At 39.3% G+C, this 25,212-nt stretch overlaps 1 long non-coding RNA gene across 3 annotated transcripts; it reads right to left on the bottom strand.

Annotated features, from left to right (window-relative positions):
* Nucleotides 1-3,156: 3,156 nt before the first annotated feature.
* LOC102204938 (uncharacterized) lies at nucleotides 3,157-25,212 on the bottom strand. Of its 3 annotated transcripts, XR_311530.1 has the most exons (6): nucleotides 25,108-25,212; nucleotides 24,933-24,992; nucleotides 24,439-24,642; nucleotides 21,286-21,428; nucleotides 10,998-11,085; nucleotides 3,157-3,256 (listed from the first exon to the last, which is right to left on the bottom strand). It is a non-coding gene; the product is annotated as an uncharacterized LOC102204938 (long non-coding RNA). The 3 variants fall into 3 exon arrangements; XR_001290292.1 differs by having other exon boundaries at nucleotides 24,933-25,212; XR_001290293.1 differs by lacking the exon at nucleotides 10,998-11,085 and having other exon boundaries at nucleotides 24,933-25,212.

Consider the following 25,212-nt stretch of genomic DNA (forward strand, 5'->3'; position numbering starts at 1 on the left):
GGACAGCTGCATAAATCCATGCAGATAAAGATGAATTGAAGCGAAAAAAAGATTCTACTCACTCTTACAGCTTAGATTAGATTTTTTTTCCCATGCTATACCACATCCCACCCAATCCCAATTTACTCAATACAACTTACTACAAAGTACTGAAATTTCTAAACTAATAATATCCAATGTCGTTAACGAATAAAACATAAACCAGTAATCTTTTAACTGTCTAGATCGAGGATGTCAAACAAATTTTACATCATGGGCCTCATACAATGCAATTTGTTCTCAAATAAACCAGGCCAATGAAACTGTCAGTGTAAAGAGCTTGAACTAAACAAAGAAGTGCAATTTCAACATTATGTCTCATGAACAAAGAAAATGGTGTTGCAGTAAATGAAAGAAATCTGTTAGTGCAACTCTTTGGACTTAAATTGTGAAAAATAAATATGTCAAATTCAACAAATGAATGGCCATGGGGAGATCTTTATCAGTAGGAAAAGCTGTAAAACTAATGAAAATACAGTTGAGAGTCTAAAATGTATGCACTCCTCAACATTTTTCAGTCCTCCAATGGACCAGATTGAAGGTCTTATGTTTGACACTCCTGGTTAGATGATGTTTCAGTTTGCATATAACTGCGTTTTGAGCTCCTCAAGCTTTTCCAAATTACTATTATCAATTTTCAAGGTTTTAATTTCCAAAGACTTGGATACTTGGTGGGCTGAGGACAAGCAGCTGGTGACAAAGGCTTGCTAAGTGCTTAAATCTATTGATGTTTCAGATGAGACCAAAGAAAATAGAGAATAATGGGCCTTGAGCCTCTTGGTTTATTTTAACTTGGTAAAGAGATGGGCCTTCTTATGCTCTGTGTAATTTCAGAAAATGAAATATCTGGACTCTTACAAAACTCACTAATACAAACCTTGATAATCTTAAGAGGCACTGCAAAGAATTATGTTCATTTATATCAAATAATTATCAAATAACATGGAGAAAAAAATTATTTTCAACTAAAATATGATAGCAAAATGTTAGAGTGCTCTTGGATGTAAATGCACACTCACACTCAAACACCCACACATATTTATAGCTTGGATCTTATTACTAGGTTCTCAGCCCCCGTCTTTTAGAGGTACTTGGCTATGGCTGACCTTTCACATCTTTATCATAGTTGCTGCTGGCGTGTGGAATAACCAGGTACTTGCAGTTGTCCCGTGTTTCTGCATTTCTGCTATTCTGACTGGTAGTTCCATTCATTCAGCTCACTTCACCTCTATTTGCAACCATTCGACCACACTACATCCTAATGTCCTTAATGTAGATCCTGGTGAGATGGATCCGTGAGTAGATGTCTCTCTCACTTCTGGCATACAGCTTGATGTCACCCATGTATGAGCTGTTCTTGAGCTAATCTGAAAGCCACATGAAGTTTAGAGATCTGTAGTGATTGACTCTGCAGAAAGCTGGTGACTTCTGCACCTCTGCATCCGCTGACCCACTCTGTGATTTTATATGACCGACCATGTCGTGGCCGAGTTGCTATTGTTACCAGTACCACCAACAGTTTACTGTGGAATATTTAGTAGCAAGGAATTTCAAAACTGGACTCGTTGCACAGGTGGCATTCTATCACAGTACCACACTGGAATTCACCGAGCTCCTGAGAGCAATCCATTTTTTTCACAAGTGCTTTTAGAAGAATGATTCTGGACACTTGTGACCATTGAAGTGATTGGAACATCTGGGACTGCAAGTTTCAGATGAAAAGGCAGCTATTTTCCAACCAACCAGACACAGAGGGGGATGGACAAGGAGGAAAAGGCTACAGTTTTTGGTAGACAATTTCACACTTCCTTCCTTTCAGTATTGTTCAGTCCCAGCTCTGTGTGGGTTGGTCCATGTGCTCTTTTCCCCTTGCCGCAAGGAGTCCACCACATGCAGGTCTCGGTCTTGGTCCCTATTTCCATGGTATAGCTCTGCAGCCTAGAGGCCAGAGCTTCTGTTTGGAAGTCTGCAGAGTCTCAGTTATGGACATCTTGCTGTGCTTCTTATCCTTCCAGAACCCATCTCTCACAACCTTACTGCACCTCTAAATTCCTACTAAAAGCTTTCTAGGCTTCTTTGATTTTTGCTTCAAATACCCAATCTGTGGGGGACCTCTTTGGATTTATTCTTGCCCCTTTACCTAAATGTTTCTAGGAAAACTGTGGCAGTGGCACATACAAACTTACTGGTTTCTATAATGCTGGCAGTGAAGATGGTGAGTAGAGCTATGTTAATATCTACAGTGAGCTGAGGAGCCATATTACTGGTTATTTGACTGTTTTGAGTCTAGTCATAATCTTTATACTCAGCTCAGTAAATACATTTGTCATAGTAGGTGCCTGATCATCAACTAGTTCCTTAACATTGCTCTCTCCTACCAGGGTTGGCTCATTATGTCCACACTGCTCAGTAGTGTCTCCATTGTGCATATATTATTGGAAACATATTCCAATATCAAATCAAATCACTTTTATTCAAATCAAATCACTTTTATTGTCACATCACATGTGCAGGTACACTGGTACAGTAAATGTGAGTGAAATTCTTGTGTGCATAATGTTGAAGTTCCAGTAGTGAAGGTGAGGTGTATATGAAGTGTTCAGCAGTCTGATGGCCTGATGGAAGAAGCTGTCTCTCAGTCTGCTGGTACAGGACCGGATGCTGCAGAACCTCCTTCCTGATGGAAGCAGTCTGAACAGTTTATGGCTGGGGTGACTGGAGTCCTTGATGATCCTCCCCACTTTCCTCAGGCACCGCTTCCTGTAGATGTCCTGGAGGGAGGGAAGCTCACCTCCAATTATCCGGTCAGAACACTGTACTACTCTCTGGAGAGCTTTGCGGTTGTAGGCGGTGCCTTTGCCATACCAGGTGGTGATGCATCCAGTGAGGATGCTCTCAATGGCACAGTGATAGAAGGTCCTGAGGATGCGGGGGCTCAAGCCGAATCTTTTCAGTCTCCTGAGAAAGAAGAGGCGCTGTTGTGCCTTCTTTACTGTTTTGTTTATGTGTACTGACCACGTAAGATCCCCAGCCAGATGTACACCAAGGAAGCGGAAGCTGCTCACTCTCTCCACAGCAGCACCGTTGATGGTGATGGGGGTGTGTACTTCTCTGCACCTCCGGAAGTCCACTATCAGTATCCCGGGAGTTGATTTGAGGTGTGGTGCTTGTATTTGGAAAATTTTGCTCCATGCAGGTGATACAAACCATCCTTAAGCTGTGAAAACAGAAAAAAAAACATTCAAAAAATTGCGACAATATTAGTAGTGGCAAAATCTAAAGTTTTGTACATCCTGAGGAAGAAAGAGAGCACTGATGAACTCAGTAATGCAGAAAGACTTGGACATCCATGGAAGACAACAGAGGTGGATGAACGCAGAATCATTTCCAGGGTAAGGACAAACCCCTTTACAACAGTCAACCAAGTGAACAACACTCTCCAGGAAGTAGGCGTATTGAAATGCAAGTCTACCATGAAGAGAAGACTGCATGAAAATAAGTACAGAGTGTCCACTGCAAGGTGCAAGCAACTAATAAGCCTCAAGAATAGAAAGAACAGCTTGGACTTTGCTAAAAAACAAACAACCAAAATAAAACATCTAAAAAAGACAGCACAGACAGATTAAACCAAGATCAACCACTACCATAATGATGGCAAGAAAAAAGTATGGAGAAGGCGTATATCAGCTCTTGATTCAAAACATACCACATCATCTGTAAAACACGGTGGAGGAAGTGTAAAGGCTTGGGCATGCAAGGCTGGCAGTGGTACTGGGACACTAGTGTTTTTTGATGATGTGACACAGGACAGAAGCAGCTGATTGAATTGTGAGGTGTTCAGAGAGATACCGTCTGCTCAAATCCAGCTAAATGCAATGAAAATGATTGGCCAACATTTCATAATACAGATGAACAATGACCCAAAACATATAGTCAAAGCAACCCAGGAGTTTTTTAAAGCAAAGAAGTGGAATACCCAGTAGAGCATGTGTTGAAGACTAAACTTCAGACAGAAAGACCCACGAACATAAAGCAACTGAAAGGCCTGGTTGAACATTAAAGAGGAAACCCAGCATCTGGTGATGTACATGAGAACAAGACCTCGGGCCTTCATTGCCACCAAAGGGTTTTAAACCAAGTATTAGAAATGAACAATCTATTTTCAGTTATTTATTTTGTCCAATTACTTTTGAGCCCCTGAAATGAAGGGATTGTGTTAAAAATGTTTCAGTTCCCAACATTTAATGCAGCCTTTTTTGTTCAACCCACTGAATTAAAGTTGAAAGTCTGCACTTCAACTGTATCTGAGTTGTTTCATTTAAAATTCATTGTGGTAACAAACAGAACCAAAATTATTTTTTTAAAAAGTTGTCTCTGTTCAAATATTTATATACCTAAAGGTATAACCTACCACATTGTGTCTGCTGTCAGAGTTGTATTCCATCAATGCCATAATCTCCTTGTCGGTGTATGTATGTTATATATACACAAAACTCTAAGTGTTCAGTATGAATATACAAAAACTATTCCTCATCATTTGGAACTTATTTATTCCCGTCATTGCTTCAACGTTTCCTTATCAGCTGTCAGACATCCATAGACAAACAAAACTCGTAACAAATCGTTTTGATCGTTAAATTTGTTTTCTTTTTTTCCCTTCTGTCACTTTCAATTTTGAGAAAAAAAGACTACAATTTAATAAATCTTCCTTAGGCTATAGCTGCACTCAGTAGAGTCTCCACTGTCTAAAGAAACTTTTTACTGACTTGACACTTTGAAGGGAGGCGAGTTGATAGAGGATAGGAAAAGCTTGAGGCTGAGGCGCAGACAGACAGTTGATGGACACTTCTTAACCCCTCAGGGACTTGCTGCATTTGTCTACTTGAGCTTGTTGTACAAGTCATTGCTTTTTAATCTTAAAGTCAGAACTAATGTAGTTTCCTTGCAGTTGTTAGAGGAGTCACAAAATATAATACATGTCTTAATTTGTTATGATATTGTAAACATAGTGCTGTGAATTTTTAAAAAGTGTTTTGGAGTTTGGCTAATGTGGACTCTAAACATGTACATAATGATGAGATTTAAATTCAAAGCTAAATCTCTTATTCAAATACTGTTTATTGGGAGTCAGAGCCTTAAGCTCTACTGTAGAACACCCTTTAGGTGTACTGCTATAGGGGGACTTCCCATGATGCAATGAGAGCTTGTCTTTCACTCTTCTCTTTTGACTACCCATCTATTTGCCACTATTTGCATGTCATTAACCTTTGTTCCTGTCTTTCAACTCTACTCATGGCAGATGGCTCCCCCTACCAAAACCTGGTTGTGCCAGGGGTCTCTTCTTGTTAAAAGGGAGTTCTTCCCCCCCACCATTGGAGTCAGATTACTCACAGTGGATCTCATGGCTGGTGTTCATGCTAATATTTGGAAATTGTTTACCTTTACAAGATAAAATGCTTTCAGACAATGAAATGGTGGTATATAAACGAAACTACAGTGAACTGATTACTTAAATTGATTGTGTCTATGAATTTAAAGCTATCTACTATTTAACCATACTGTTATCTTTCTGGATTATTTGTTGGTGCTTTTATGTTTTTGTGTCTGATATATTTGCCTTCATATTTATTTTTCTTAAATGAAATCTGCAGGATTTTTAAAAATGCATGTATCCAGGAATCCATATTGTAAGCAGTGTAATTTATTTTTTACTATTTAACTTTTGTAACTTATGTCTGACATATAAAACTAATTTAATGTTCCATATTAAGCAGCTGTTGCATTTAATAACTTACATGTCCTTTAATCTTTATAAAATGTCCACTTTCTTTTCTCTAATATATTGGTACTGCACAGAAGCTAAAAGAAAAAGAATGTACTGGATTTCTCAATTAGCTTAAACATAGAAATAGTAGACAGCTAAATTGTCCCGAGGTATTTGAGCATTTTCAAGCCAAGAACATCATGACCTTTGCACTGTCAATTAGCAAACATTTAATAAGCCAGGCTGAAAAATCTAGTTTTAGACCACTTAATGTCTACCACTGCCAACTCACTGCGCACATTCTCCCAAAATAGCTCTCATAATACCCTCAGTATGTAATCATCAGTTTTTCAGGAGGAATTCAATATGCTTGTAGAGTTAACCAATCATTTCGAATGTGTTTGGAGAGAATTATAATTCTTATAAGTCACAAATGTGACTTAACTTCATTGGCAAAGAAAATATTTACAGCAGATTGAAGACAAGCCCTGAACAAATGTCAGATTCTGAATATTTTCTTGGCAGTACCCACTGACCCATACAGAAGCCCCTCACACAAAACATTTCCCTGTAATGTAGTGTCCAACCTTTCACATGTGCTGCCTTTGGAGAGTGTCACTGTTAACATGGTGGAATGAACATCAAATTCCTTTTAGGGAATTACAGTCCTATAAGGTCTGTCCTTTTTTTTAATCACTATCTGAATCTTTTTTTTTAGCATAAGCTCAACAGGAAAAAACATGCTGAGCAAACCGAGCCCAGTTAAGGAAACAGTTCAACAGAGCTCTTAAATCCCTTTCCTGAAAAATGTCTTGGTGCCAAAGTGTAAAAGGCTTTGGCTAATGACTTTAGTAAGAGTGTGAAACACACATCCAACAGAAAAGGGTGGGACTGGCCTAGCATCTGGAGAATATGCCTCGAGATCCAAATTCACCGGTTAAGACCTTCCCTCCTAAAAGACAGCAAATGCCTGCACACTTCTCCTCCGCGTTATCTTCTTGTTGTAAGAGTGGCAAATTGGCACAGCTACTACTAGCAGTAGGTTTGCAAGTTGGCTTAATTAATATGTGGAAATGACTGTGGCTGCTGAAGCAGGATTTATATGAGCAAAAGTCAGCCAATAACCCTTCCTGATAGACAGCCAAGAACAAACAGTATGGCTTATAGTCATGTTAAGGAATTTTTCTCTGTGAACATTACAGTAAAGTATGTCCTCTTAGATGACTATATTGGCCTGGCTCATCATTATGGGATTCTTTTATATATAACATGTTAAAATTAAAACAAGTATGAGACTCCCCTTGTATTTATATACCACGAGACAGTGTGATGGCAAATGTTAAGCTAATTTTTAGCTCAATCTCCAAGGAAACATAAAACTGTGCTGTTTTCTGCCGCAGACAGAACAGCATTATAGCATTATAATGACAATAACTGAGCTTTGTGTGGATTTTTTATGAATCTATCATCACTCAGCAGAGACCATTGCTTACTGTTGGTTGCTCTTGAACATTCACATGAATATCTTGAGCCTAGACAGATAATGTAAGTGCTTGACAAGGAGAGCAACCAATAATCAAAGTGAAGTTAACTGCAGACTACAGACTGACATTGTTGTAAATATAGCCAATGTGTAGGTGGTCCAAACTGCTTGCAAATGAATAACAAGCACAGACGTGACCCAAGAGAATCACAGACAGAGCATGAGGGTACTTCTGCATGAAACATGGCACTGTAACAGCTCACGGGTCTTCCCTCTCTCAGAATGTATTGCAGGGGCATCTAAACAACATTCTTGTCTGTGAAAGTGAAAAACGGGAAACAAAGCCGATAACAAACAAAGAACTTCATCGGCGGGATCCCCTTGTGGGCAATGGCATCACTCAACCATTTAATTGGATGGGACTGACATTTGCAGAGCAGGGTGTCACAGCATTTGCACGAGTGCAGAGGCCCAACTTGCTGCCATACAGATGCATCACGCTCCAATGATTCAAGAGGCGCTGTTTTCCTCCTCTGAAAAGAAAACTCCGTCACACTCAGCAAAGTCACACTCAGCACAGTCAAATGCATTTGCTCACACATTTCAGTTAATGGGCGACTTGGGGAGACGCCGAGGTGCGGCTGGAATAACATTCAATAAGCATGTTCAACCGGCCTACACATTTCCACCCAAATGTACTAAAAGACATCCTTGACTATCAACATCACATAATTTCACAAGGCTCAGTATTCAACTTAAATATATATACTGTATCTGCTGTATCGCGCCAGATTGTATCCAAAAAGAGCATCTTTTGCTAAAACCTGTGTCACCAGAGAAAATGCACAACATCCATTTATGCTGCTTGACAAGTACAACACCTTTTCACTGACAAGAAAAATACTTCAAAAGTTATAGCTGACAGTTTGTGTTTTGAGTCAGCTATAGTGTCATTGCAATTTACTTTGCTAATGTCCGGTATTTAAGCTTAAAATAGCTCTCACTCAGATCATTAAATAAACCCATACAGCGCAGACAGCTTATTATCTTAGTCTAGTACTAATACTTAGCAGTATCTGTTTTTCTATAAAGATTTAGAAATGGGAGAAGCAATAAAACAAAGCGATGAAAATTTGATTTTTAATTTAGCTGGTAGTTAGAAAACATAGTCTCCTGGTGATTCTAATTCCATGTTACCATCTCGAGAGAATCATCATTATCCAGTGGATTACTGTTTTATGTTACTATCATCAACAATCAAGAAAGCAACCAATCAAGTTTAATCCAGGTAACAACTCCCCCATGACTGCTGCTATTCTAATCCCCTCCAGAGAAACGAATTAAAACAAAAAAAACCTCTGAAAGACAGAGAGAGACATAACAGAGGCGTAGATAGGAACATTCAAAGAGACACACAGTTAAATACCTAATGACATTTATATGTAGTCTGCAAATGCATTATGATCCAGCATTTTCATGTGTAATTTATTGTGAGAAAACATTGTTTCATTGGTGCACTTGAGATATAACCCACAGGCACGCGATGTGGGGGAAATTTTTTAAGCCTTGTCCTCTTCCTCCTCTATGCATTTCGCTCAGTTCTTGGCTCTGTTGTACTTACGCATCGTAACTGCATCATCCACACTGACCCTTATGTTCTCTCACATCTCTTGTTTTAATATACTTTTACTGTTTTCTGGTAAATTAACAGACCAGACACATCTCTGTCTGTGACCCTAAAAAAAAAAGAAAAGAAAAATACACAAACAACAAATCTCTGAAATCTCTCATTAATCTGACTAACTGTAACTCACACATTTTTGCAGAGATATCATAGATTTCAGAGGATGAACCCCAGGAAAAATTACACATTACTTATACTTTTTACTTTTCATAAAGCACCATCACCAAGTCACTGTGATTAACTAATACATAAAACAAGGGAAGTAAAAGCATCCCCATTTCTCAATTCTCAGGGTGAGGAAAGTTCTAGTTTTGCTACCCTGCTTTTTTTTTTTTTTTAATTACATCGTAGGGTCCCTGCCAGCAGACGATGACATTTAAACAAACTGTATTTCGATGATAATTTCACTATTTTCAGCAACGGATGAAAACAAGTAATAATAAAATCATGCTTTTTTTAAAACAACCCTTTGAGCTGGTTCAGTCAAATCCATCACTGATCGTTTGCCACAGCGTGACTTGGCTGTCAGTCAGTGTCAGTCCACACTGAACTGACTAATGACAAATTGAGAAATGTGACATTTAACAAAACTGGGATGAAAAGAAGAGATAGGGCTAGCGTATGCTGAACGAATCTGAGCCAGCCCAACTTAAAAGTCGAATTAATGGAATGACGAAATCATTTCTAATGATTCAATGTTAGTTCATTTTACCAGCCTGCTCTCTGACAGGACCATAAACAGTATAAAACATGGTAGGACCTTAAGCCTGCATTCTTTTAAATGGCCACCAGGGGACAATCTCTGTGGGGGTGGTGGCAAAAAAAACACCCTAAACCTTCCAACAATATAGAAGTCTACAGGAAAACTGCTCTCTGACTTGACCTCTGTAAACACTTTCTTGCCACATTCATGGTCTCCATCACTCATTTTGTGTCATAGTGAATAAAAAGTTAGGCTGTTTCAGAAAAGAAAGATTATGCACAGTATGATCATTGGCTCGGTGCTGGTAAATGACATGTCCTTAGCCAATGAGCATGTGGGTTCACAGTCAGATCCACCCCTTTTTTGTCAGATTGAGTTCAAAACACCAAGGTGGCAACAACAAAAACACTCAACTGGATTCTTCCAAACGTCACGGGAGGCATGCCAATGTTTTCTGCTGTCTATGGATAGGACAGAATTCAGAAGTATCTCATGCTGTTTGACACAGATATTCTGCTTTCTCTCTGTATCTGTGTTGCCTTTATTCCTCTATATCATTAAAGCTGCAAAAGATATTGGTGCTAGTAAGAGTAGTGAGAAAAATAAACAGCTGAAATTTGACAGTTACCATCAGCAAATGACTTTGATTTGCTAATGGGAGCTGCTCAGTACTCAGACCTTGTGAATATTGAGGTTTTACAAGGTTTAGTTTTACAACTCAACTTGGTCACATAGAAATAGGTGAAATTACTGTAATCTCTTAGCAGTGCATTGGCCACAAGCAAGTTAATTTGCTGCCTAAAGCAAGCAATAATTAAAAAACAAAAACAATGACAAACAAAAGTGAATAATAACTCTTGGGTTATTTTCATAAAGTTTAAAAATTGTTTTCCACAGACACGGTTTTTGTTGTCAACACATCTAACAGATTTGTCATTTTGTTTTCTTTCCATTTAATTTAATTCATTTAAACGTTCTGTAAGCAGTTTGTTCTTCTTTTACACTGAAGCTAGAAAAGTTAAATTCTTCTAATAATAAACAATTCAATTTAGCCTACTTTCAGTTTTCACACCTCACAGTATAAGAAATATCTAAATTTGGAGAGATTATATATATATATATATATTCATACACACACATATACGTGTGTGTGTGTGTCTTTTCGTGCATCCTTGGGTTGCTTGGCTGTCTCAGGCTGTGCGATTACGTAAAGTCAGCTTTCCAGCTGTAACTGACAATACTTTAAGCTTGAATCTAATAAAGTCAAGCTCACAGGCTCAGTGTGTTTTCTCTAGCATGCAGTGTACCAGTGTGTGTATAATACCTTCTGTACAAGCCCCAAACACTTCTCTTTCCTTTCTCATCCCACATCACCTCGACTTTGACTTCCAAGCTTGGCAAACTTAGTTTATCTACAACATAATGAGATAAGAAGGGTGGTCATAAAGAATAAGGCAATAAAATCCCAATCAATAACCAGAACAAGGCATATGCAGTTTGTTGCAATGCTTAAGTGTAATTGTAATTATAATTTTAAAAAAGCCCAAACATTAATCTTGTGCATACAAAATCCTCCACCAGCTGTAGGTGAGTTAAAAAGTGATTTAGCCGTTTAGTTTATGCTGAAGAGATCTCAAGTTTCAAAAGTCTGAACATGATAACTATTGGCAGAATAAGAACATTTTAGAAAATTAAATACATTCAAAACTCTTTTATATATCCTGTATTACTTGCCTGAACATGACATATAAATGGAAAATTTCTAAATATCTATAAAAAACATCTAAACCATACAGGAAATTATCCTGACATAAAACTGACATGAAATAACATGAAAATGGTCCTTGACTCTGTAACTTTCTGTGGCATAATCATACTTACTTTTAAAGCCTTAAAATTTCAACATTTCCTGACAATGGCTTTACTGAGAACCTAAACCGATAGACAGGCCAGATAAATGCTTGAAGGTCTGAGTTTTGCCTGTATAATCCAGGTGTTTTTAAAAAATTATATATCACTTCCCTTTAAATACAGAAATGCAACAAATACTGTTGCAGCTGTATCCAAACCTAGCCCACCATTGGATATAAACAGAACAAGATCTGATTGTATGTATTACAGTCAAACATATGCCGTCTTTTAAAAAGAAAATATCATAATAGCATGTCCTCCAGGCCACACATCGTAGCAGGTGGAAATAATCCGACTGAGAGACAGGATAGCATCCCCTGAGGTCTCCTGTCAAAGTGATATTCTGTTCATTGCAAGAACTCTGTAAGGCATGACCTGCAGTTGCACTGAATAGGAACAATGTTAGGAAAAGATCAGACTGGTGTTTCGGTAATGTTGCGCACTGTATGTTCACAGTTCAATATAAACAAATCAAACTGAGAAAAAACACATTATCATATGGAAAAAAACAACACTCACCCCGTAGCAGACAGAGTGCCTCCAGAAAAAGGCAAATGAATTGTGCAGTTATTGTTACCAAGTGGAAGATATGGGAGTTCCATGATTTATAAATAAAGATGTGTAATTTCTCACTTTCTAAATGGAGGTCTAGAGCAGGGCCAGGAAACGGAATGGATGGAAGGATAGGGAGAGAGAGTCCTACAAACGTTTATCCCTTCGTAAACATGGAGTTTCACTCAGCTCAAACATGTGAAATTGCCTCCCTGGTCAGTCAGATGCACTGATGGAGATAAACCAAAGTGACATAACGGCTACATCTGTGACAGCTCAACAGTCTCCTCCATCTCTTTTCCCATGCTCTCTCTGTCTTTCTTTGGCTTTTCTGTCTCCGTCCTCTCAAGGGCATGTTGCCACTGTGAACAGAGACATATCTTTTGTTATCTCCCCCCCTCCCTCCCCCCCCAACCCCTTTCTTGCCTCTCTCTTTCTCTCTTTCTCCTCCTTGCTCAACCCATATCTTGTTGTCTCTCCACTGATTATCAATGCAACACCTTTAATAAGATCCATCAGCCCACCACTTTCCCGCCCTCTCACACCCACTTCATTTACACGGGGAGTGAGAATCAAAGACGGCAAGTAATTTGGGATAAAAAGAAGATGGATGTGCCTGTGTGTGAACAACATGCTCAAGAGCCCCACTGCTAGCACAAGATGGAGAGGAGAGCACCTTTGGGTTAGGGACTTGTTAGTGCCTAGTGCTTTCTCCATCTTCATTCAGTAAACACTATCCGAAAGGATGGTGTTGGTACCTCTTCACACTGTGTTATATTTGTTACAATGGTTTTAGTTTTGGAGAATGGCCAATCCCAAAAATGGTGAAGAACTACAAAACTTTTAAGGTGTTTACATGTTATCATCTCCAAATCATCACTTTTTGACATTGGCAAGAGGGTCTTGTCACTGGAATTAAAAGCCACAAGAAGAGGTTACTCCTAGACCTTATTTTTGCACCAGGGAAGAAAAGTAAAATATGAACCCAGAAAATGACTCAGAGCCAATGCATTAAGTAATTAATGTTATTTCAGCATGATTAGAGCCTACATGTGTATTCTTTGAAAATTAACCCAACACAAACACATGAGCCAGGTGGACAATCGTGACTATCTCTCCCCTCTCAATTGACGGGTTGTCACATGTGTTCCAGCCATTTCTCAGCACAGAGATGATGACAAAAATGACATGCCATGATGGCTCAGTGTCACCGTTTGTATGACTATTTTTAACACAGGATGGCAAGCGGTGGGAAACACTGAAGAGATCTCCTCCTATTGCCATCAGCTTTCAAAAATAATAACAAAAAATATTCCACACTTGCAACTGATCTGTCCTACTGTCACTGTGAACACATCAGTGAAGTGGTATCTGATAAACATACAGTGACACCTATCAAGAAATGTCTGCATATCTGCACTGCTTCTTTAAAAATCAATATGCCTTTGTTCCACAGCTTGCAACGTCCTCACATACACTGTGCGGCACATTCCTGAACAACGTAGGCTCAAAGAGTTGCAGTCATTATAATACCAAATCAAATGGTACCAAAACAGGTGACATGGATATACACTAAGTCGCTGTTACATCATTTTTCAATTTTCAGAGGCTACCACTGACTAATGGCATCATGACTAGATGAGGGAAAGCTCTTTGGTGGCTCATCCATAAGCTCGGGGTCAGTGGTTTCACAACATATGAGCTGCCAACACTGAGAAAAAGAAGCTGAGTAACGCAGCTGACATCAAGGCTGGGAAATACCTAGGTTTTTCTTCTTTACAAGGATTCACTTCAATATATGCACACAGCTAGGCAGCGTGCGGTACAAGCCGAACGTAGAGGAGAATGTACAAATAAATAACATACTACTACAAGAAGATTATCATAAACAGAGCAACTCTGTTTGTTTGGGCTGGTTTGCCATGATGGGTCACGTGGTGAAAAGTGTATCCCCCACAAGACCCTGTGACATGCACAACTGCTGAAGGGCTGTCCTCAACAATCACATCTCCCCCCAAAAGGTCCAGACCAGGAAACTGAATAACACAAAGGGCAACAGCCTAAAATAATTACCAAACCCATAGAGATTTCCCACTTAATACAGAAGCCATGAATGATCATCATCAAGGCTACACATAAGTCAAAAAATACAATACAAAGAGATAAAGCAGAATTTTAGCAAAATCCAAGTCGGCAATTAAAAAGTGTTGTTGGATGCTGTTTACCGCTTTCTTACCGAGTCTCTTCGCATGTAGTCTTTTCTATAATCATGAAACGGTCTTTTCTTTATTAGAAAAATGGTTTTCAAGTCACACAAACACTGGAAATGTAGTCAAAAACTGTTGTTTATCTGCAGCCTCTCGTGGGCCACACTTTCGCCATCATTTCTCTCACACCACCTTCACTGCTCAACTTCCCTCCCAACATACCCATATATCCCACTTCTATAGGCACCCCTCATGTTTGCCCATGGACACTTATCATCGATGCACACAACATCTTTTCTTCATCCCCATCGATCTTCTTATTGAAACAAGCCTCATTTGCAGTCTCCTTCTTGACATTTTTTTCCCTCTCCTGTCTCATTCTTTTCCAAACTCTGACAGGCTGTGCAGATTTTGGCAGTTTGCTGTTCTTCCCTAATCCTTCGCCAGACTTTCTTCTTTGCAAATATACAGAGATTTCAGAGAAAATGCAGTCAGACATCAGATGGTCACAAAGACTTTCCAGCTTGTGATATACAGTTTTTAAAATAGTAGGGGGGGGGGGAAGAAACACAACAAAAAAGCCAGTCATTTTACTTATGGTGACCAAGCGAATAAAGTGTAACTGTTAGTGTACAGCTGGACTTCCTGATGCTGGAAAAAAAAAGTATTTCATTTCCTAAATTGTGATATGTTGGAGTTTAAGAAAATGGTTCGAACGTATTTAACTTTAGCTTACATGGTTAGTGCCTTTGTTTCACTAGAAAACTGAATCACTAGTATATATTGCATCTGTATCACATCATTATGGTTGAGATAGTATGTTACAGAGTACGTTCATCTGACTGCTTAAAATTGCCATTTGTGTTGAACATGAGGAACTCCGTACGCTGGTTTGTGTAGCTATTGTATGATGCATGTTGACAAATATTTCTGATTTTAATTATGTTCCTTTTATGCCTTCAATATTACTTCAAATGAGGCAATGAAAGTGGTATAAATTCTTTAATGGTTCCAGGGTAAGCTGTGCAAAATCTAATAAACATTCTCAAGTGATGTCATGCAAGTCAGTGTTGGCTACACTAAACACTATGCTGCAAACAAAAAAGAAAACACATGTATAGAGAAGGGCAGAGTACTGGGGGTTGAAAATGCTGACGTCCACCAGTGCTACCCCTCAGCCTCCTCGTACATGCACCTGTGGAATAAATTTGAAAAATGCTGGGTGATTTTCAGGCCTTAACCTTGCGGTCCAAGATTTTTAGTAAACGCACCGATGGTATTAATTTTAAAATCCTACATCGCCTTTTTCTCAGGTTATCTTTGATGTCCATTTCACATCATATCTAAATCAGCAGTATCATGTGTTCTTATCGGTAGTCCCATTGCTTGGCTTGAAGCTGAATTAAAGTTTCTTGGCTCCTGCCCACGTCCTATTACCAACGATTATTTCACCTTCACCTGATGTTTGGTCACCACAGTGCTTCCAGTCTGTATGTAGGTTCAGTCACGCAGGCCAAAATACTAACTGGCAATCCACATTTCCATAGCAACCTCTAGTCACTATAGAAAAATGTGTATTCCCCAACCAATTGGCGAGTGTTTGGAGATTACACAGTCAGTGGAAGTGGAACTTTGAGGGACATGCAGTAGGTAATTGGTCCAGGCTTAAATGGACAGTGACTGTTTGAACATATAGATGCACTACTGACATGTGAACAACACCTCTGAGCAATAGTATAAAAAACATTTGACAGAGGAACTAGAGCCTGATTTTGATGCAACAGAGTGAAACAGTATAAAAATCTTTGCTAGTTTTTGTGGTTTTTTACCTCTGGGTTTGCGATCTCAACTTTGAGTTTCAACTGTGAGTTGAGAAGCTATACCCACAGTATCTCACCCAAACACTCAGTAAAGCAATGATCTCCCTCGCTACTCCTCGACTTCGCTGTAATCCAGAGAATGCACATTCAGAGGAAACATGTCCAGTAGACGAGAGATGAAGAGTGTGTGTGAGAGATTGTGAAAGACTCGACTGAGAAAGGAGAGAAGAAAGCGGGCCCTGTATCTCATGCCCTCCAGAGATCAATTGTCCGAACTTCTCGGTGAGTGCTCTCCCTTGCCCCTGAAGCAGCCAAATCAATGCCTAGGCATGTGTGTTTGCGAGCCTGTGTGTATGTGCATGCTATTTAGGTGGAGAAAGGTAACGGAAAATGGAATCTGTTTAAATATGAGAAGTAGCAGTATGTATGTTAGTTCCTCAGATTCGATATTCTTAAATATCACGGAAAAGTCTCCCCACGGTGTTGTTGAATATAAATGTGTCTTAGCAATTGGGACAGCGCTTATTGCTTTGAGTGCTGAATTTCCCACTTTGCATTGCTTTTTAATATGTTACAAAAACACTTTTTTGTGCAATCCCTCTTTTTAGCATCACATCAACAGAGTTTTAACTGACGATGCTCTAGTTAAATAAAATGCTTCTATTTCCAGAACCAAACTCATACGTTGGAAAACCGAATATCGTCAAGCAGTTGTGCAGAGCCTCAAAGAGCATTAACATTTAAACACGTGCATTGCACTGTATTGTTATTGTGAGACGGAAGATTCATTGTCTGTATTGTCCCACTTAATCATTTCACCACACTCTTTAGTGATTCCAGTCTTATGAGTTAGTGCCAACGATGGGACTATTTATTTCTGCATGCTCCCAGTTTGAAAATAAGAAGAAATTACAAATTCCTCAAAAATAGATTTGCCTGCAAAAGAGTGTTTTATGGTCAGTTTATGGATCTGTAAGGGAATGTCATCATTTCGGTAACTATATTTGCAATTTTCTGTGTACTTTCATTTGCCATTGTTTTTACTAGTTGATTAATGCTGGTGGTAAACTTGGGGGGATGCATGTATTACATACACTTTTTTGTGATTTTCACAACTTTTCACCGAAGAAAGCTGGCGATAGAGCAGAGTCTCTCCTTTATTAAGGCCCCTCACACTGGGACTTAGTGGGAGATTTTGGCTTCACGCCTTCCTGCCACGGTTTCAGTAAATCGGCTTTCTGCGGGCATGACAGTCATTAGCCTTGCCCCTGGCAGTAATCCTCTAGTTTCTGTCTCTAATGAAAGTAGAAAGGGTTAGTAACATTCACTCCGTTACTGCTTCTGCTGCTGGGCCCCACAGGGAACCTACAGACTGTCCAAAGCCAAAGCCAGATGCACCTCCTGCTCTACAGGTCAAAACAACACCTAAAAACACCACAAGCTTCAATCACACTTGACTTAAATTTTTAAGACAAGTTCGGCCCAAAAGTACCTATGAGCAGTGTTGGGCACTAACTTGATACTCTATGCGCTCTTGCTTACTTTTGTGTCATGGTCTGTGGGATCTGGAGTGTTGGGGTTTTGGTTATTAAGGGTTTTGAGTTTGTTTTCACTGTTATCCTTATGCTCTTAGTCTTTTTTCTTTTCTTTTGTTAACGCTAGGTTGGGTTTATGATTCATTGTTTAATTTCTTTTTCAGTGTATACATTTCAAGGTCTTAATTCCTGAAACATAAAGTCTTCGTTTCCTGTGTTTCTGTATTCAAGTAATGAGTCTCTGTTTTGGTTCAAGTATATTTTTATTAGTTAAAAGGAGTTTTTGTCATATTCTTATTGTCCCAGACTTGTTCAGTCTTTTTTGAGGCCTGCGTCATTCTCTTGAATTAGTTTTCTTTTCTTTTTTTTACTTTGAAGGTTAAGTTTTCTGTTGTGTCCTCTGAACATTTAGCTTCCTGTCTTTCATTCCCTGATTGCTTGGTTCTCTTATTATTATTTGCCAGAGTGTGTCATCTTCATATGTGCTTCAGGTTTGATATTGTTTAGCTTGTAATTTGGCCTAGCATTAACTAAATCCACAATTGCTTTTTTTATTACGTCTGTCTGCTTTTGGAAGCAATGCATTTGGATCCCAATTCTGCAACCTTAACACTTTTGAGTACAGGAAGTTGTTTTTTTGTCTGTTTTGTTTGTGCTTTTTTACACAGTATACTTCAACAAATACTTAATTATAATATATATCTACTTCTACTGTAACTGCCAACAGAGAAAAGCCACAAGTTGTTAAAAATGAAGAAAGAACCTAAAGTTAGATGAAAGAGGTTCACAATTTTTTTTAACTACAATTTGAAGTCAGAGCACTGACCAAGGAAATTAATAAGAGACTATGATCATAGATACTGCTTTAATTTAAGCAACATATCCATCAGATAACATACCCAAGGCTCCATACTGACGGTGTTGATGTGAATTTTAATACATGACAGAACCCTTTTGGCAGTCTGCAGTGTCTACCAAAGTTCACCAGCTGTTCAGAAAACCTAAGGTACACTTGGTGACAGAGTGCAAATTGCACACAAGAAGGACCAAGTGTTGGTCAGGGCTGTCATCAGCCAGGCCGTAACTTCTATCACCTGATAAAGCCAAGCACACACAGCTGGTCATGAGAACTTATTATTTTATTTTGTTCAATCAGGCTTTCAGTATGAGAAATGCCAACCTACATGAACAACATTATTAATTATTGCATCTCTAATCTGTTATTAATCAACCAATGTTTAGGAACACCCTGCTTTACGTTTAATATGATTTACTCTTAAAACACACACAATTCATTTTAAAATTTGCTGCACAATAAATTTCCCCTATTAAAAAATCCCACCACTGAGTCCATCAGCCTAATCAGTTCTGGTCACTGGGAAGCATCACTCGGTGTCACTCTCATGTTCATGAACTCCTTTTTAGACAGCTTTTAATATGATGCATTGATGTATTTACACAAGCCTCTACACTTACTTTTAATGTGTTTTTATCCAAACTGTGAAGCACTTCCTGTATTTTAAAAGTGTTTTACCAATAAAATTACTATAACAAATCAAATAGGCTATGACATCATATTAACAGAGAACTGGTAGTAAGGGGCAAGAAGTGTACAGGTTGGATCTATGCATATGTGCTGCTGACATCAACTTCTGAAACTCTGACGCTGCAATTGAAGTAAAAAAAAAAATTCAGGTTTTACATTTTTTAACTAATTTTGATGAATAAGAACAAATGTTTGACTTAGTTTTGGGAATTTGTGACAGGAGTGGGATAAAATGTGGTTCTGTAGTTTTATTTCCTATTGATTTTTTTTTTTTTTTTACTTTTTGCTCATTGGATCACTCAGGTGATATTTTTCCTAAATCAGATATTAGATGTTAAGTTTGACTGAAGTTCCTGATCTGTATGTTTCTATCCACTGCAGCCAAATAACTGGCTGAAGCAAGTGCTTCGAATAAAGTTTTCTTATAGTGTATCTTCCACTTCAGTAAGCCCTTTTGTACTTTGTCCTGTTGTACCTGTGAGCTAAGACAGCAAGTGTTCTTGGGGTGAATAGACAGTCGATGGCAGACCTACTGCATTGCACTTATTGTTGTGCTTTAGCAAGAAAAAAAAGGGCCTTTATCCCAAAAAAAAAAAAACTATCGAACTCTCATATTTAAAGCCACATTTGCAGGGATTTTAATAGCATCCAGTCAGTGGAAACCATACCGATGTGCCCTCCATCTTCAGGTTTACTCTTCAAGGCACGATGCCACGCTGTTCTGCAGTAAGTCATGTCATCTGCCTGGCCAGCAGGAACCCATATTTAGAAAGTACAAGTTACTGTCATAGAATGAATGCATATTTACTTATTCCTGTCTGTTATAAAAAGACCCAACAACTTGGTTTTAATGAAAGGGCGCCTTATTTTATGTGATCTTTGACCTGCCCTGCTGTTGAGCATAGGAATTTTGATATATTGAGTGTTGCCACTTTTAATATCATCAGCCACATCTGGCAATGTTTGGCTGACAGATGGCTGTGATATGTGACTCAGTCACACATCTCTCTTTCTGGGCTGTCCAGGAAGGAGACAGCATCAGGAAATGTGAGAGGGAGTGGCTGTGAACTTGTTTGACCTCTGCCAGACAATTTTCAGTCAAAAGCACATCATAAGTAAGCTTCTCCAAAATCGGTCTTTGTCCTCTGGTGGCTCCAGTTAACAGCATATTCACAAATATCAGTTTTAAGTACATTATAATAGCTATTGTGATGCATCAGTAAGCGATACGCATAGGTTAACAGAGTTACCTATGGATTTACTCATACTGCGTATGTTTTTAGCCTTTTAGCCTTAACCACCGTATATGCTTTTATTTGCATATAGATAAATAAACTGAACATATCTATGCAAATTGATATGGATTTTTAAAATTTGTTTTAATAAACAGAATTTGAAAAAAATTACATGGCAAAACAGGGTTAACATGGTAAGTGTCTCAAAAAGAATAAGATCAGTGAAGTAAAGGCATTAAATGTTTACTTTTAGATCTTTAATTTAATGTGGAAAAAGTGCAAACAAGGTCAAGTGAAAAGATTCTATGCTGACATTTCAAAGTGCAAAAGAATGAAATAGGTGAAAGGACCATTTGACTACCTGTCTGGTATTTGTGTTAATTAATAAAGGGCACGCTTTACAGTGATGCAGCCGCATGTATTCCTACCTCCTAGACAGTCCCAGCAACCAGTATTGCCATCTGGGAAGCATCTTTCAATTATGTTTTTTTCTTGGTAAAGCAGCAGGATTGTCTGCCTGTGCTAACTTCAGGGCTAAAGCCAAAAGGTCCTTTGCTCTTCTCCCTCCACCAGGTCCTTAAACAACTTTTTGAGCCTGAAGCCAGTGTTTTAAAAAAGACTTTAAGAAGTTTTGGGTGTATGTTCCAAATTAAGCATCTGCAGTTTACTTCCACACCAAAGAAGAGTGCCAAGGCATCGCAGTGCGCACAACTTCCAGCTCTATGGGTAATACCTCTCCTTCTTCCTCTTGAAAGCAGACTGTATTCAGTCTTCAAATAGAAGTCAGGATAGCCATAATCACTGACCTGACACAGGGAGCCATAACAAAGTTTGGATGACATCCTCCAGACTTTAACTGGCATTTGAGGGCCACTCATGGGCTCTAATTGCATCAGGATAACAAGAGGATGGGTTCTTCTTGTTTCTTTTCTGTGCTGTAACCCTTTGTCTGAAAAAAAGGATTAGCAGTAGCAGTGTTAGATTACTGCATATTACCTTCAACTAAAAGAAAAGATATTGCATATTTGGATGTATGTGAGCAACGATCAGCAAGCTTCTCTGAGGCATTGCAAAGGCATAGGTTTCTAGGATCAGGAATAATGTTCTTTCTTGGTGAAGAATCTTACACTGTCCAGGCCGATGCTGCGCACAGATTCCCTTTAATATCTGCCTCTAATAGCTACCTAATAGCTGCCTAGCATCTTTGTGCTGTTAGATCGCTTGACTTAAAGATATTAGCTCAGTTTCAAATCACAGCAGTCTCAGCCACAAGTGTAATAAGAACACACAAAGCCATTCTCCAGTAATATTAATAGCAAGCTCACCACAGTTAATAACATCTTTTCGACAGTAATTTTGTACAGTAATGTATATCAAAATTGATTTTTCCCCCACTCTAGAATACTAAAATACACACAGACACTGAGGAAATGATCAAACTAACATGCACTAACTAGTCACAATGTAATCAGAGTTGTTGTTGTACACTTCTAAAATTGCAATGACACAATAAATGCATGTCATTGTTTCATTGCTAATTTAATGTGTGATTAAACAAAGCCTTCAGCTGCCAAGATGCTTGTCCCATACTTTTTATTCTGCATTGGGAGTTTAAAGACAAAAAGGCAATGACTGATACCCATGTGCATTTCCCATTTCCATGCAAGAGTCTTTAGTCCATTTATTTCATTTTTTTGTTCACTGAATTGTTTCTTTGCTTCTTTGTTGTTCTTGGTGTATTTGTTTGCGCTTTGTTTGTTCATCCATTTGTTCTCTGTTTGTCTTATTGTTAATTCATTCATCTGTTTATCTGTTACACATCCTGAGACAACACTGATCAGACTTTAATGAAACTTGAAGAAATGACTGATACATTCAGGCTTTGTGTCTTGGTGGTAGCACACCAACCGCCCCTAATCTCGGCCGGCCTGATTTTACGAGTGGAAATAAGCATAGATTTTTGTTATTTATTGGCCCACTGGGACAGTGTATCATTTGAGAATGGGATGTCTACTGTCGAAATGTTTGTTTGCCATTGCATTTAACTGTCTCCCCTTCCTGATCTATGTTACCAAATTGATTCTTTCTTCTGGTCCTTCATAGTTTTTCTTTCCTCAGCGTTATATCTGAATGGGATGTTAAGAGCGGGGTAATACTTTCTTTTTTTCCCCCTCTGAACTGTCATGCGATTCTCTATCTTTCCCTTTCCCTTCTCCTTTTTATGCTTGATCTCTTTTTATTTTCCTACACAGGCACTGTGAGAGTTAGTTCTTTGAGGTTTGTAAGGAGGTCTTTGTTGTACCTGCTGAATACCACAAACTTGACATTACTGAACATTTTGTTGGCAAGAACAGGACATACAGAGCTCCAGGCAACACCACATGTGAACACAGGCGTGCATTCACTGAAATTAGGGAGAAAAGAGCTCCAGAGAGGTGACCGAGGTAAGGACAAAATGTGGCTCTACCAAGTGTTACACATAAAAGTGGGATTCTTGGATAAAAGAACAAACATATCACAGGGGCCACAAGAGCTCACCTCTCACCCTGTGTCCTCCTGACAGCCCAACTCCAACCCACTGCTGACTACTCATAATCAATCATAGGCCCACTATAAATCAATCAATTAAAAACCCACACAAAGCCACAGTAGTGTAATCAATCAATCCAGCCTCTGTGGACGGTTGTTATTGAGAGCCAAGCATTAGATCTATAGTCGCTGGTCTCAAGATGCTGCTGGCCTTAGTGACATTGGCTGAATGTGCATGGAAAGAAATAAAAGTAGGAGTAGAGAGGTGAGACAAAGAGCTTGGGTGTGATCCACTATAGGGTAGAGAAGAGGCTCCCAACACTCCCATGATACATCGCCAGAGCCTGAATATTCATGCCTACGAATCGGGTACCATGGAGGCGCTCAGTTATTCATTATGCTTCTGCAAAAAGAAACACGCCATCATCCCCCTGCGATGGAATATTAATAGTTCCCATTAATAAAATATCCCACTCCCCATCTTAAGTCTTGTCTTCAACTTTCTTGGCCATTGCACATATAAAGGCTTGGGACTTTTGGGATGTGACCATGAAAGTCAGCCAGAGAAGTGTTATTTAGCATATTAGCAAACTTAAAATAATTTAAACGCTACATACTGACCATCTGGCCTAAAATGAGAGAAAGTGTCTTGTTCTCGTTCCACATTTGGACGAACCCTTATATATGAAAATAGAAAGAAAGAGTGTGGGAGGGGATGGCAAGAACAGCTCTATAGCTGTATACTCAAAGGGGATGAATGTTTAATTTAGACCAGCCTGAAAGTATGCTGACATTTCGCCATTGTTAGGAGAGATGAATACATGGGACACTGTCTGCAGGAGAAATGGAAATGTGCATCAAGGTTGTTAAAAATTCAACTGCCCTCCCCACCCAGACATGCAGATCTAGGCTCAGAATACAGTAGGTAACCCACAATGTTTGCCACTGTAATTCTCCCCTGATTTAGTCTGTGGATGCTATTGTACTCTTCATCTAACTCCACTTGAGTAACACAAACCATGCTTATACAACTCGAATCCCCAGTGCTTTCTTTTACTTGTGAATTGAGCAGAAACGCGTCCATCCTCTAATTTCTTGGACCAACTATTGACATTAACTCACCAATAAATTTCCCTGAGCCATGAGACCCCTGTAGTAATAAGGTGGAGAAAGTAGGACTGCACAGCGTCAAGATCAGCGCCACCACAAGGACTCATGAGGAGTACTTATTAGAAGTCAGTGGGAATAAACAAATAAATGCAGGTGTAGCACAGCAGGCTGGGATTGTTAGCTCTCTGACAACACCGACGAGGCGGGGAGGCGTGAGTGGTCAGCCTGTGGCAAAGCAGTGACACAGAGAAAGAGAGTGTGAGAAAAGAGAAGAAGAGAGAAAGAGTGAGAGAAAAAAAGCTAGAGAGAAGGTCAAGTACCTGCCACTTCTGTCAGACACTTCTTATAACAGCTGAGCTGTGTCCAGCAGGGTGGCTGGCTGCTTTTGGGGCCTTTCATCTCACAGAGGTGATGGGTGATGAGAGTTTCTCTTCCTCACATTTAAAGTCTGCCACAATACATCCCAGAGACTTGGTAACTTCAGGTCACTGCTGGGTTCCGTGGACTTCTGGGAAAACGTCCGTCTAGTGCGGCAAAATGACAAAAGGCTCAGCACATACACACAGAATCTCACATTGGAGTTTCAGTATAAAAATGTATGTTGTGTCGTACTGGTTTTTGCACTGGAGAGAATACAGATAAGGGAGCAGCCAAAAGCAGCTTCTTCTCTGGGGGCATTTAGCTGTTGTTTATGCTATGTCTCTGTTGCAGAGACATTGTAAGTGATTTTAAAAATCTGCTGTGTGTGTGTGTGTATACACATGTAACTATGCCTTTGTGCAAGCAGAACTATCACTAGGCTTACAGGCCTTACCTGTAGGCAGGAGGAGCCGCTTGAACGATGGTGTGACCAGTTCAGCGCAGAATCACAGCCCTGGATCGGAGACAGAGACGAGGCAGAGACTGAGGTTTCAGAGTTGAAAGGATTGTCTAGCCCTCAGAAAAACATTCAGACAAAGACACCAGAAAAGAATGAACTCCTGCCTGACCACTGGAGCTGCAGACCAGCAGACTGTGACTGACTGACAGACTGAGCTGAAGATGGCGATGCGGTCACTGCGCCACACCAAGCCAACTGGCTCACTGAAACAGGA

Source organism: Pundamilia nyererei, unplaced genomic scaffold (assembly GCF_000239375.1).
Source record: "Pundamilia nyererei isolate P.nyererei 1_Seehausen unplaced genomic scaffold, PunNye1.0 scaffold00018, whole genome shotgun sequence".
In the NCBI taxonomy this organism is placed as follows: domain Eukaryota; kingdom Metazoa; phylum Chordata; class Actinopteri; order Cichliformes; family Cichlidae; genus Pundamilia; species Pundamilia nyererei.